General features: G+C 46.6%; 1 long non-coding RNA gene across 1 annotated transcript in view; it reads right to left on the bottom strand.

The window, feature by feature from the left end:
• Positions 1–7,742: 7,742 nt before the first annotated feature.
• The window catches only part of LOC109320054, a 15,646-nt gene continuing 10,171 nt past the window's right edge, over positions 7,743–13,217 (bottom strand). Inside the window, exon 4 of the long non-coding RNA XR_002103707.1 lies at positions 7,743–7,755. This is a non-coding gene — a long non-coding RNA (uncharacterized LOC109320054). The remainder of the gene's footprint in view (positions 7,756–13,217) is intronic.

Genomic DNA, 13,217 nt, shown 5'->3' with positions numbered 1-13,217 from the left:
TGGGCTGGGCTGTAGTTGTGGGTGCTGTTTGGTCTGGCAGTCTGATGTTTCCTCCGCCCTCATCTTCCCCTTCCCCCGACGAGCCTAGTTTAAAGCCTGCCGGAGGAGGTCCGCCAACCTAGAAGAGAACACACGCTTACCTTTAGGGGGAAGGTGGAGTCCATCCCATCCCAGCATGTCTCTCGTCGTGACGTGCCCATCATGGCTGAGGAAGCCAAAGCCCTCCTTGAAGCACCATTCCTGTAGCCGCCAGTTGGTCTCTGCGATGCATGTTTCATGCCGTCTGCCTCGTCCACTCACTGGCAGTTTAGAAGAGAAAACCACCTGTGCGCCCACCTCCTTCAGCACACACCCCAGAGTGTGATAGTCCTCCATCAGGCGATCAGGGCTTCTCCTGGCCGCATTGTTAGTGCCCACATGGACTAGGACCATGGGGTAATAATCGGTGGGCTGGATTACAGTCTGGAGCATCCCTTTCACGTCCTGAATCCTCGCTCCAGGTAGGCAGTATACTTCGCGTGCCAAGGGGTCCCGGCGACAGATGGGACCCTCCGTACCTCTCAGGATGGAGTCACCAATGATGATCACATGACGCTTCTTCCTCCTGGCCTTCTTGCCTCCTTCAGCTTGCATGGGACGCGGTGTGCGTGGAGTTGCCCTCTCCCCCGTTTCGTCCTTTCCATCCTCCTCCTCCAGGGCTGCCAGAGCTTCGAACCTGTTCTCCAGCCGGACTGTAGGAACTGGTGCTGCCGTGTCTCGAGCAGCCCTGGCACGGGAGGTGACCGTCTGCCACTTAGCAATGGAGGGCTCATCTTGAGGTGCATCGTCCATGGTCGTACAACCCTGCAGGGAAAGAAAATATCTGTCAATTTCTTCCTCTGCCTCCCTGATTCCCCTCAGCCTGCTAACCTTCTCTCGTCTCTCTGCTAGGCCCTACTTGGTTTCATAAACAGTTTTGCCTAGATTATTCGGGTATCTGTACTTTCTGTAGTTATGTCTAGTTTATGTTAGGCACAAAATTATAATATAATGAGCTTTTAAAACAGCAAAAAGTAGTCAAAACCAGAAATAGATCTCCCTTTTTCTTTATTACCCTTCCAGCAGTGCTTCTGCTTTTCCTCTTTTACAGCACAGTTTAACTGAAAAGCATTCAAGCTTTTTAGCCGATATTGTAGAATGGGTGGTAGGAAGGGGGAGTGGCTGTTTGCATTTTGAAGGAGGTGTCAGCATAGATGGTCTCTCTTTAAAAGGGAACTTTCCCCCCATCTCTAAATGGGAACAAATGAAGAGCAAGGATAAGTGGAGAAAGGGGATGGAGACTAGCAGAAAATGTAAGTCTGAAGGGTTATTTCAGTTTTGACTGGAACAAGGGTTCTTTGGGTAAGGAAGGGGACAATCTGAGGGATGAGATAACAAAAGAAACGGGTAGGAAACTTTTGATCCTGAATGAATTGAAGTCAGCAGGGCTTGATGATCAGGTAACCTGGTTTTCTCTGATAAAAACTTACAAAATCTGTGATTAAAATGAAAGGTAGTTAGGTATGCATCATAAAGTTTTATTGATATATTTACTATTTTAAAGCAATTTGGAAGCCTACCAGTGCCTGAATCACTATAATAAAATAAATTCTAAATACCTATAAATTTTGGCCTCTGATTTTGGTGTTTTTATCATGGAGAATCAGAGCTCTCCCTGCCTCCTTAGCTCACAGAATGCAGGTCCAGGCCCCTCACTCTCCATCTGCAGTCCCCTGGCCCTGCTAGTCTCCCTTACTCCCCTCATTGCCCCCCAGCCCTGCTAAAGGTGGCACCCAGCTGCCAAGGCTATGGGGTCAGGGACCCAGATCTACAGCTCCCTACCCACCCACAGCAGCGCCCAAGCCCTGGCTGTTGCCAGCAGGAGGCAGTGGCTGCTGCAGAGGAGCAGAGCCCAGTTCCCCGCTCCCCCTCCCCGGCGGGCATCATGGATGGAGCAGAGCCTGCCTGCTTTGGGCTCTGATGGGGGTGGGCTTAGCTCCACATTACTGCATGCACTCCTGAGGGGGCAGGAGAGATCTGTCCCCCAAATCTGTGCATGAGTCAGGGGCAGGTGTGGGCTAGGGCTCCCTACTCTGCTGCCCTCCCCTGGGGCCTCTGCAGCCCAGTGAGTGTGACTTGACACTACAGGGCCATGCAGGGAAGCTGCTTGCCACTGCAAGCTCTGTGCTGCCCTGGTAAGGCACCCTTTGCCCACCCGGCAGCAGCAGGGCGTGGGTGGTGTGGGATTGTGCCCCTCGCTGCTGCTGCACTTGCAGGGTGCGCCTCACCAGGGCAGCATGGATTTTGCAGTGGCAAGCAGCTTCCCAGCACTGCCCTGCTCTGCCCTGCAGTGCTGGTTCTCAGCCATTGGTCTGTGGAGGCCCTGGGGAAGGGCAGCAGGGTGGGGAGCCCACAGTGGGCAGCTTGCCCCCACTCTCCACACAGATCTAAGAGGTATGGGTTCCCTCTGCTCTACTGGGAGTGCGCACAGCAGCAGGGAGCTGGCCCCACCCTCCTCCCCCTGGACCAGTCACTCCTGCTGGGGCCCTGCGACCATGCATTCTAGGCCCTGCTGTGCCCACTTTTTCGCTCTGGGGGCCTCAATCCGATTCTTCCCAGACTTACCTGCAGGAGCTGCTCTCCAGGCTGCATGGCAGCCATGGGCATATAAAGGCATGTGGTGTCCCCTGCCTGACTGCCGCCCCCCCCCCCCCCAAATCCCTTTCAGGCTGGAACAGCTCTTTGCAAAAGCGCAACCCCCCCGGGTTTCTCTGTTAAAATGAGAAATCCATATTTTCCTTTGGTATAGGGGAGAACCTGTGTTTTTCTCTGTTTTTCTGTGGGAAATGTAAAACTTGGCTTCCTCCTGCTGATCTTCACCCTGGGTACTGAAGGAACTGGTAGAGGAGATCTTGGAGTCCCTGGCAGTAACATTTCCAAACCATAGAAATGGGTGATATACTTGAGTATAGGGAAAGGCCCCTCTTTAAAAAAAGGCAAAAAGGACTCAGGGGAATTAAAGAGTAGTTGGCTTTACTGTGTTATCTTGGAAGTTACTGAACTTATTGTAAGGAAGACCATTTGACTCATGCCCTCATATACATTAGGGCTGAAAGGGACCTTGGAAATTGTCATGTCCTGCTCCCTGCCTCACCTAACGTCAAAGGATCCCAGCAAGATAAGCGTCCAAATGTTTTTTGAATGAGTCCAGAGTAGGTGCCTGAACCACTTTTAGAGGGAGTCTATTCCAGGCCTTGGGGGCTCAGACAATAAAGTTTTTCCTTATGTCCAGCCTAAAATGGTCACGGAGAAGTTCATGACTGTTGGTCCTTGTCATCTCTTGAGGCACTCTGGTGAACAGATATTCCCCCAGATCTTGATGCACACTCCTTACGCACTTGCAGGCAGCCACCAGGTCACCCCTGATCCTGCGTTTTTTCTAGGCTGAAGAGTCCCATGGCTTTTCTTGCCCTCTGATCATGTGTGTGGCTCTCCTCTGGATTCTCTCAAGCTTCTCGGCATCCTTCTTGAATTGTGGAGCCCAGAATTGGATGCAGTACTTCAGCTGTGGCCTCACCGAGGCGGAGTACAGCGGGAGGATGACATCCTGAGATTTACTTGAGAAGCATCTATGGATGCAAGCCAGAGTTTGTTTTGCTTTACCAGTTGCAACATAATGTTGGTGGCTTACGTTTATTTTGTGGTCAATCATGACCCCCAAGTCTCTTTCAGGCGTAGAGCTAGTGAGCGTAGCACTGCCGAGCCTATAAGTGTGCTGTGGGTTTTTTTCTGCTGAAGTGGAGTACCTTGCATTTTTTGGTATTGAACACTACCAGGTTTATAGCCGCCCACTTACTAGGCTTATTCAAGTCTGCCTGGATCACTAGCCTACCCTCAGGTGTGGAAGCTGTGCCCCAAAGTGTAGGGTCATCAGCAAATTTAACCAGTGCGCTTCTGACACCAATGTCCACATCGTTGATAAAGATGTTAAAGAGAACCAGTCCAAGGACATGGCCTTGGGGGACACCAGTGGTCACGGAACGCCGTAACGATTCGCTTCCATCTCCAGGTCTGACCTCGGAGCCAGTTTCTCAGCCATTGGACTGTGGTGTAGCCGAGGTCAGAGTTGGCCAATTTTTCCATTAGGAGGTCATGGGACACGAGATCAAAGGGTTTTTTTTTAAAGTCCAGATATATAATGTCAATCTCTTTTTCCCTTGTCTAGGTGATATGTCACCTGGTCATAGAAGGAGATAAGATTGATCAGGCAACACCTGCCTGTGACAAACCTGTGCTGGCAGTCCCTCAGGATGTTGCCATCAGCCAGCTTATCAAGAAGGCTCTCTGATAATTTTCTCCAGAATCTTACCAGGGATTGAGGTCAAGCTGATTAGTCTGTAATTCCCGGGATCTACTTTCTACCCTTTCTTGAAAATGGGTACTACATTGGCCTTCTTCCAGTCTTCAGGTACTTTACCTGAGTGCCACGAGTTTTCAAATATTTTTGCCACTGGTTGGGCTATGACATCTGCCAGCTTCTTGAGTACTCTAGGGTGTAATCTGTCAGGACCAGCAGACTTGAAGATGTCTAGCCTCTCAGGGTGTTCCTTTACAAGGTCTGCACTGATGCTGGATATAAATATGCCCTCACCCTGGCTGTCCTGTGTCATGCAAGGCAGCGCGGGCCCTTTGGGCTGATGAAACACTGACAACACTGACACAAAGTACCCATTTAAGCAGGTTGGCTCTTTCCTGGGTGTCAGTTATCAGTTGCCCATTTGGTTCAGCAGGGGTCCAATGTTACTTTTGCTTTTTTTTGATTCCATACATATCTGAAAAAGGACTTTTTATTATCCTTGATATGTGAAGCCAGGTGGAGTTTGGCTGCAGCCTTGGCTTTCCTGGTCTGCCCTCTGCAGGTATGGACCCAGTGCTGAGTACTCCTCCTTGGTGGTTAGTCCAGGCTTCCATTCTTTATAAGTCTCTCTTTTTAGGCATAGGAGGTCCTCAGGTTCCCTGCTGAGCCAAGGGGGTTGCTGTGCCCTCTTGCTACCCTTCCTCTGAGATGGGCTGGATGATCCTTGTGCTGTCAGGATCGTTCCCTTGAGGAGCAACCACTCCTCTTGGACTCTTCTTTCTGTCAAGTCTTGGTCCCTTAAGGCCTCGACAGTGAGCCTCCTGAGCTTGTCAGAGTCAGCTTTCCTGAAGTTGAGGACTTCTGCATTGCTGACTGACTTGCCAGCTTTGCGATGGATAGTAAAAGCAATCAGTTCGTGATCACTGTTGCCCAGCTTTCCATCTATTCTTAGGTTACTGACTAGATTATCTCCTTTGGCCAGTACTAGGACCAGCAACACTTTACTTCTTGTCAGTCTGTAGACTTGAGTCAGGTAGAGCTTGTCCACGCACATGAGGAAGCTTCGCGACTGATCAGATGTGGCCGAGTGCTCTTCCCATGAGATGTCTGGGTAGTTAGTCTCCCATGACGATCATGCATCGAGAGCGTGTAGCCTTAGCTAGTTCCCTGGTGAATTCCTGGTGAAGCTCTTGTTTCTGGTTAGGAGGTCTGTAGTAGACTCCTACCGTGATGTCCCCTGTGCCATGTTCCCCACATATTTTAACCCAGAGGGACTCCAGTCATCCACCCTGGGTGCCAGTGTCAGTTTGCAGAGATGTGTAGCTTTCCTTGACATAGACAGTTACACCCCCATCCCTTTTACCTGCACGATCTCTCCTGTACAGGAGAATAACCATCTGCTGAGCTTATTGTAAGGAAGACCATGATGAGAAGTAGCTGGCATGCATTTACTGTGAATGAATTGTGGCAAACAGACAAAGAACTTGGGTGTGGGAAGGGAATGCTGTGGGTATAGTGTATGTGGACTTCAGCAAGGCTTTTAAAAAGAATTAAAGTATTAAATTGGAAAAATGTGGGCTAGACCAGACGACTATAAGCCAGCCAGCTTTATAGCCTCAAGCAAAGGGTAAATATAAATAGATCCATGTCAGAATGGCAGGAGGTTTCAAATGGAGTCTCACAGGGGTCTGTCCTAGGCCCAGCATTGTTCAGTGTGTTTATTAATTACTTGAATGCTGGCACAGAAAGTTTCTTGAGAGATTTTGCAGATGACATGAAACTCAGAAGGATTGTGAACACGGAGCACAAGGGTGCCATTCAGAAAGATCTTGACAGAATGGAAAGCTGGGCTGGAGCTAACTGGATGAAGTTCAGTGACAAATACAGGATGTTACAACTCGGGAAGAATAATCAAAAATATAAATGCAAAACAGGTGATAATGGGTTGGATGGCAGCATTATGGAAAAGAGTATAGAAGTCCTGGTAGATCACAGAACTCAATATGAATCTGCATTTTGCAGCTGTACACAAGATAAACATGGTTTTGGGCTGCGTCAATAGGAGCATTAAGTGCAAGACAAGAAGGTGAATAGTGCCTCTTTCCTCAGCACATGTTAAGCCTCATCTGGAGTATTATGTGCAATTTTGAGCTCCACATTTTAAGGACAGGGAGAAGTAAGCATGTAGAGGTAGGTGACAAAAATGATAAAGGGCGAGTAATACAAGGAGAGGTTGAAGGAAACAGGCATATTCAGCTTGCAGAAAAGGTGCTTCAGATATCTGAAAGGCTGCCATAATGATGAAGGAAAGCAGTTTTTCTGTCTAGCTGTAGAGAGTATGATGTGGATCAGTTGCTTGAAGTTGCAGCAAAGTAGGTTTAGGTTGAATATCAGGGAAAACTTTTCCTGTTAGAACAATGAGGCAGTAGAATAGACAGTCTAGGAAAATTGTGGACTTGCCATTATTGGAAGTGTCGAAGAAGAGGTTGGCGAAATACTGGCCAAGATGATCTAGACCGGGGTGGACAAAATATAGCCTATGGGCCCGATCCAGCTTTCCAAATGATTCTATTCAGCCTGCGGTCCTGTGGCCCTGCCTGGTACAGGCACAGGGAGCAACCTGGGCTGTGGCATGTACAGCTACTTCTGCTGCCCCGGGTGTGGAGGTACCACTTGGCACTGAGTGCAGTGCACATTATTCCCTCATGTAGCTCTTGGGAATGTCAGGAGCTGTAGTCCATGGGGTGGGGTGGTGCCTGGACTCTGCTTCCCAGCAACCCCTGTAGCACCAATTCTCTCTGCTGTCACACTTCCGGTTGCTGCTGCTAGCATCGCCACTACTGGCACCGGACCCAGCCTCACTGCCCCAGCACCCCAGCGCACCCACTGCTGGACAGAATGGGTAGGCGGGTCTTCATGGAGACTGGACCAGGACTTCTGCAAACAAGGCGCAGTTGGCAGGGCGGATGGGATGGGGCCATGGATGTGTGGGAACAATGTCTGAGAGTGGGACAAGCAGGTTGGGCTGGGGCCGGGATTGTGATAATGCAGGGCTGGGGCCTGGGGCACAGCTGTGATCCACTACCTGCATGTCCCTGTGATGGACGCTAGTTCCACAGGCAGTGGGGAGTGTATTGTGGCTCTGTCCCAGATCCCGGCCCTGTGCTGTCACTGCCCCCTGATCTCAACCCTAGGCCCACCCATTGTGCTCCCTCCCAGATGCCATGTCCCTGCTTACCCATGGCCATGTCCCTTCAGCCTGGCCGAGCACACTCTGCCTGCAGGGGTCCTGGGCTGGTCTCCATGGACTGCCCTGCCCTGCCCTGCTGGGCAGTGTGAACAGATCTGATAGGGGGGCAGAGGGGTGGCCCAATAGGGTCCTTTTCCCACCCCTCCCACTCCCCAACAGCTCTCAACAGTTTGCCAAAACTCCTTAAATGGCCCTCCAGCTCAAATAATTGCCCACCCCAATCTAGGAGAAGCTATGCCTATGTTTTACTATGGGTATTATTCATGTTTCTAAGCTTTGCTGTTTGCCATACAGGACTGGGAAAGAATTTCTTTCCCCTCCTGCTGCTACCTTTTTGTCAAGATTTTCAACTGTCTTGGAAGCATTGGACGTTGGCTGCACCTGAGGCTTGGGATTTTGATTGAATTGTCAGTGCTGCTGCTGGGACTAAAACCTGGAGACTTCTGGCTAGAGGGTCTGACAGATGGTCATTCCATGGTCAGAGGGGTATAGACTGTGGGTGTGTGCACCGTCCTTTAGCAGGGGTCATGATGGTTTTCCTTGGATCTCTCAAGCATATTTTAACACCTGTTGCTGCAGCAGGATTGGCATTGGTGTTATGGCTTGTCGTTGTATTAGGGTTGGCTGTGTGGTGTTGCTTATAGATTAGGTCAGGAGTGTTCAATGTCAGGCTGCAGTTTGACCTGTAGGACAGTAGAACCATGGCATCTGGCCTGTGAGATGGTCCATGGATTGGGAATTTTATTGATGGATGAGCAGTGGCAATTAATATGGCCATCCTTCCTAAGCCCTGTGCAGCCAGGTTGGGGTGGGCCTTGTCCTCTGCAGCTTGTTCAGGGTTGAGCCATGCCCCCTTCTGCTTCACAGCTGGATTGGGCCCCGTCCTGCATGTCCGATCTGGCCTCAGAGGGACTGAGCTCTGCCCATCTGGCCTGAGGGAGGAGAAAAAGTTGAGTACCACTGGATTAGACAATGGATTTGTATGGGATGGTGTGGAAAAGGATGGTCCTGTCTCGGGCAGAGGATTGGAGTAGATAACTTCCTGAGGTCCCTTTCAGGTTTCTTTTCTAGGATTTTGTGATTCTAAGGAGATTAGATATTCATGCATACCCTTTGTTTTTCACCCTTTTAACATAATAGGTGTTAAAATGGTCCTGTGCTTTTGCTGATGTAGCTGTATATTAAGAGTTAGTGCATCGTTGTGACTTAATCAAAAAGGCTCATTTACCTAGTCAGAACATAGTTTTGGCAATTAATGTAGGAGTCGTCATTACTGAAATCACAATGCAGAAACTTAGGTAAAATTTAGTGTTTAACTGTAAGGCCTTATATTGGTTCCATTCCAGTACCCCATGTTACGTCGAATCTCGTCTTATTCTTACCCTCCTGTTGTGTAAGCCAAACCATATACAGAGATGCTAAATAAAGTGCTTTAGGTTACTTTATTCATAAGTAAGTGATTCTACAAGTTTTAATCATGTGATTTTTATTATACTTCCACTGAAACATCTGGTACTGGGCACAGTCAGACTAAATTAAATTAGATGATGTACCACCGATTATACATTTGTTACAATTTTCCAGGTGTAGAATCTAATTGCTGTAGGTTTGCCTTGAATTAGTCCCCCTCTCAAGCAGGGAAAATAAATTGGGGTTTGGGAGGCAGGGACATAACTGATGGCCCCTTTAGCCCCTGCCTTCCCCTTTGTTGAACCCTACTTTCCATGAGCACATGGAAGTGAGAGGAAAATTTGAAAACACCGACTATGATATACATGTGCCTGTAGGAGTTTGCATATAGGCAGATTATGATGGGTAAACGTAGTTCATCTAGAATTGATGCATTTTACCTTTTTTGAAACTGCTGCAAGTTCTAGCACAGGTACTTCATGAATTCACTTTCAAACAGCAGTTTTGTACCTACTTATACGTAGCATAAATGATGCATGATTTTAGCACTGCTTAGTGTGCATGTGTGTGTACTGGAGCTGGGTGTTCTTGTCACGAGTTCTGGGTTTCTCTAAAAAATTAAAATATGCAGATGAGGTGCAGGGCAAAATGGTCCATCCTTGCCCAATGGAGGGTGGGTCCATGTTAATTATATCCAACAGGTTATGACAGAGGGTGGATGACAGAAGGATTCTGGGTGGACTGTTGGGGGCCCTGTTTGATGTTTGCCAGATATTGAAGGCTGGTGAAGAAACGGTATTAATTGGAAATGGGAAAGAAAGATGTAGCTTGATTTGTGGGAATGAAGAGGAAGTCATAATCTATTCAGCGTAGTGGCTTACCATGTCTTTTTTTTTTCTTCTTTTTTTCTTTTTTTTTTTTTTAAAGATGTCGACACTGAGGGGGACTGAGTGCAGTGGGCACTATCATGTGTCTTATTCCGATGCACTGCACTAACCGGTCCTTAATGCTCACTGGTTGTAGCGCCATACGTGGTGTTTAGAATGATTTGAGTTCTGCCTGCTCAATCAGTATGGTTTTTGGAACGATTGAGGTCTGCTCAGTGAATACGATTTGGAACTGATTTGGTTGATTTGACCTGGAACATGAAATGTATTAATTAAAAAAAAAATATATATGTTCCCATTAGCAAGTTTGTGCAGTGTGAGCTATGTGTGTTATAGTCATATTCAGTGCTGGTTGTGTTTAATCAACTTCATAGTCAGTTTCTATTTCTGAGCATGTTGCCTTTCACAACATACTCCATGTATTTTATGAGGTTTCCTTGTATGCAAATATAAGATGAGGACCTTTTTTCCCCCCCCCCATGCTGATTTGGGAGAAAAGCCTCATTTTATTTGAGTCAATGTGATATACTCTGTGTGATGGTTGCAGATACTGAATTGTGGAATATGGTCTATTGTATTAAATCTGTTATCACCCACCCTAATTTCTAGATGGGAAGCCTTCAATGGAGTATGTTGCAGAAAGTGACAGAAGTCTTGTTACGCATGCTGTCAGATATCATCTGATGATGTAGGCTGTTGTCTGTGAAAGCTTATGTCACACTCAACCAGTTAGTCTTTAAGGTGTGATCCTGCTATTCCTTCTGTCTGTCAGCTGTGTTGTACTACCATTGGTTATTAAAGTTGTCTGATACTTTCCATTGTGTCTAGTTCCTCTTAATCGCTAGAGTCTGCTGTTTTATTTAAAATTTTCATGCCATGTGCCTGTTTTATGTTCGATTTACTGGAAAGCTTCAGCCAAAGCGTTTGGTTTTTTTTCCTGATGGTGAGGCTAATAAACAAGTTTTGCTACTTAAAAAGACTGGCCATCCTTTTTTTTTTTTCCTCCTTTAAAAAAAGAAAAAAAAGACAAGCTGTAGGGCTGCTGTGCTTTGGATCAGACTCTTGTTGAGTAGCATTAGTGGTGGTCCTTATGTTAAGTGTGTGATTCTGTAAAAGTCCACTTAGATCTGGCTAAGGGAATTATAGTTATAATATGCTTAATAGCTACTAAAGCTAAAGAGTTTCTAAAATGTCCAAATATTCTGTGCTTGCTGAGCATGTTGCGTTGCCTCAAATCCCAGCATTAACTAGTCTACATGAGATGCACCTGAAGCAACTGAGCTTGACCTGCCCAGAGATAAGGAGGTTCTCTCTCATTGCAGTTTCTGACTTCTGTGGGAGTAGAGAGATGCTTCTGTTGTTTAATGCCCCCCTTCCAGTTCCAGGCAGTCAGGCAGGTGAGAGGAGGAAGTTACTTGGCTCTAGTGTAGAGGGAGCATGAGCCAGAGCAGAGGAGAAAAAAGTGAGTTGATTGAAACAAGCTTGAGAGTGGGTCTTCAGGTGGGGAGGAGGAGGAGCTAGCATCTTCAAGGGCAGGTTGGGACTGTTTGGACAAGGGGGTAGGACTTGCAGTTGTAATGAAAAATATTGGGGGTGGAGAATGTGACTGTTGCAGTGTTGCCCTTAATCTTTTCTAGACTCACGGGCACCCCACAAAAAATGGCAGCTCTTAATGTTTACTTGTTTTGACTAGAGGAAGATAGTGGAGCAATTCTTCTGCTGAAAGAACTCACAAGCCAGAATGTTTTTAACACAATGCATTTGAAATACCTGGATTTATCTTGTGAATCACGTTTCCACACCTAACAGTGCTGACATTGTGTGGCACCCTTGAAAGGATCTCAAGGCACTCAACTCCCTAGTTGAGAATTACTTGTGTAGGGAGAAAGAGAATAGGACAGAGGGGCTCAAACATGAGTGGAGGAGAATGGCAGAAGACCTGGGACCATGGACATTCCTTTCCAGAGTGGAACAGAAGCTAAGGTTTTGGCATCTCTTCAGTTTCTGTATTGTTAGCAAATGCCTGTGAAATCCACAGGCAGCATCAAATTTCCCTTTCTGCTACTAGGCTATTATTGTAATTGCTGTCATTTCATGTGATAGAGATCTTTTTGGCAAAAAAGTAAGCTCATTCAAATCAAATTTTGTGAATAGTTATTTGACCCTTTTTTGTTTTCAGAATGATTCTAAATGGGATATTATTCTGTTTTGTTCCAGGTTGTGCTGGGTTGTCTGGTTATCTGAGTGTTATTTTTAGCTGGTGTCAAACATAAGGATCTTAACACTTTCTGGCAGTAAAACTGACCAGAGAATGTGCAGAGAGGCTGGCCATGGTGAAGCTTGCTTTTTTTCACCCACACATTGAAGCAGCTTTATGGCTGTAGCTACCCTCATGTGACATATATTTGACCAAAGTCAGTTTAAATCTACTGTAATTCTGACAGCAACAAGATAGCAGAATTTAGTATGCTCCTGACTCTTGACAGTGAGTAAGTAGTTGCACTACTGGGGAAATGGGAGGTGGGTTGGTAGGGGAAGAGAAGTAAACAGTAAAACTGGCAGTTTGGTTTTAGTGAGGATTAGTCATGGCTTGCCACATGCCTGTAGCCTTTGTCAGGGTTTATAGGTAAATTTTTGTCAGTTGTTTGTTGGGCATAATTTTGTTGTCTTAACTACATCCTTGAAATCTCATTTTCCATATGACCTTGTATCAACATATTCAAATGATCTTAAAGCTATCTGAAGGTTTGCAAATGATTCTGAACCCTTTACTTTTTTTAGAATGGGGATCTTAACATCTGGTTATCTTGAGCTTCTAGAAGAAATTGAAGGGATCACTTACTAACACTGTCATTAAAGCTCTTTGTACTATTTTCTCAGATTGGATTACCAAAGAGTATTTCTAATTCAGGCCTGTTGTTGTTATAAACTTAACAAAGATCTTGCTGGAGAATACGTAATAGCTTAATGAGGTGGAATATTGGTAGAAGCAAGGAAGAAGTTTAAAATATTGGCCAACCAAATGGAACTTTCTTTATGTTCAGTGAATTGGAAAGTAGTATTGCTTAAGAATATAAAATCACAAGACAAAGACTAGATGTATAATACTTTTTAGATTGCAGGCTGAATTTTGAATTCATAGATTTCATAGACATTAGGGCTGGAAGGGACCTCGGGAGATCGAGTCCAGCCCCCTGCCCAAAGGGCAGGAAGTCAGCTGGGGTGATAGGATCCCAGCAAGATAAGCATCCAGTTTACTCTTGAAGGTGTTCAATGTAGGCGCTTGAACCACCTC

Source organism: Crocodylus porosus, unplaced genomic scaffold, assembly GCF_001723895.1.
Source record: "Crocodylus porosus isolate Cpor-Errol unplaced genomic scaffold, CroPor_comp1, whole genome shotgun sequence".
Classification (NCBI taxonomy): domain Eukaryota; kingdom Metazoa; phylum Chordata; order Crocodylia; family Crocodylidae; genus Crocodylus; species Crocodylus porosus.
This window is presented reverse-complemented; position numbering and strand designations above follow the sequence as displayed.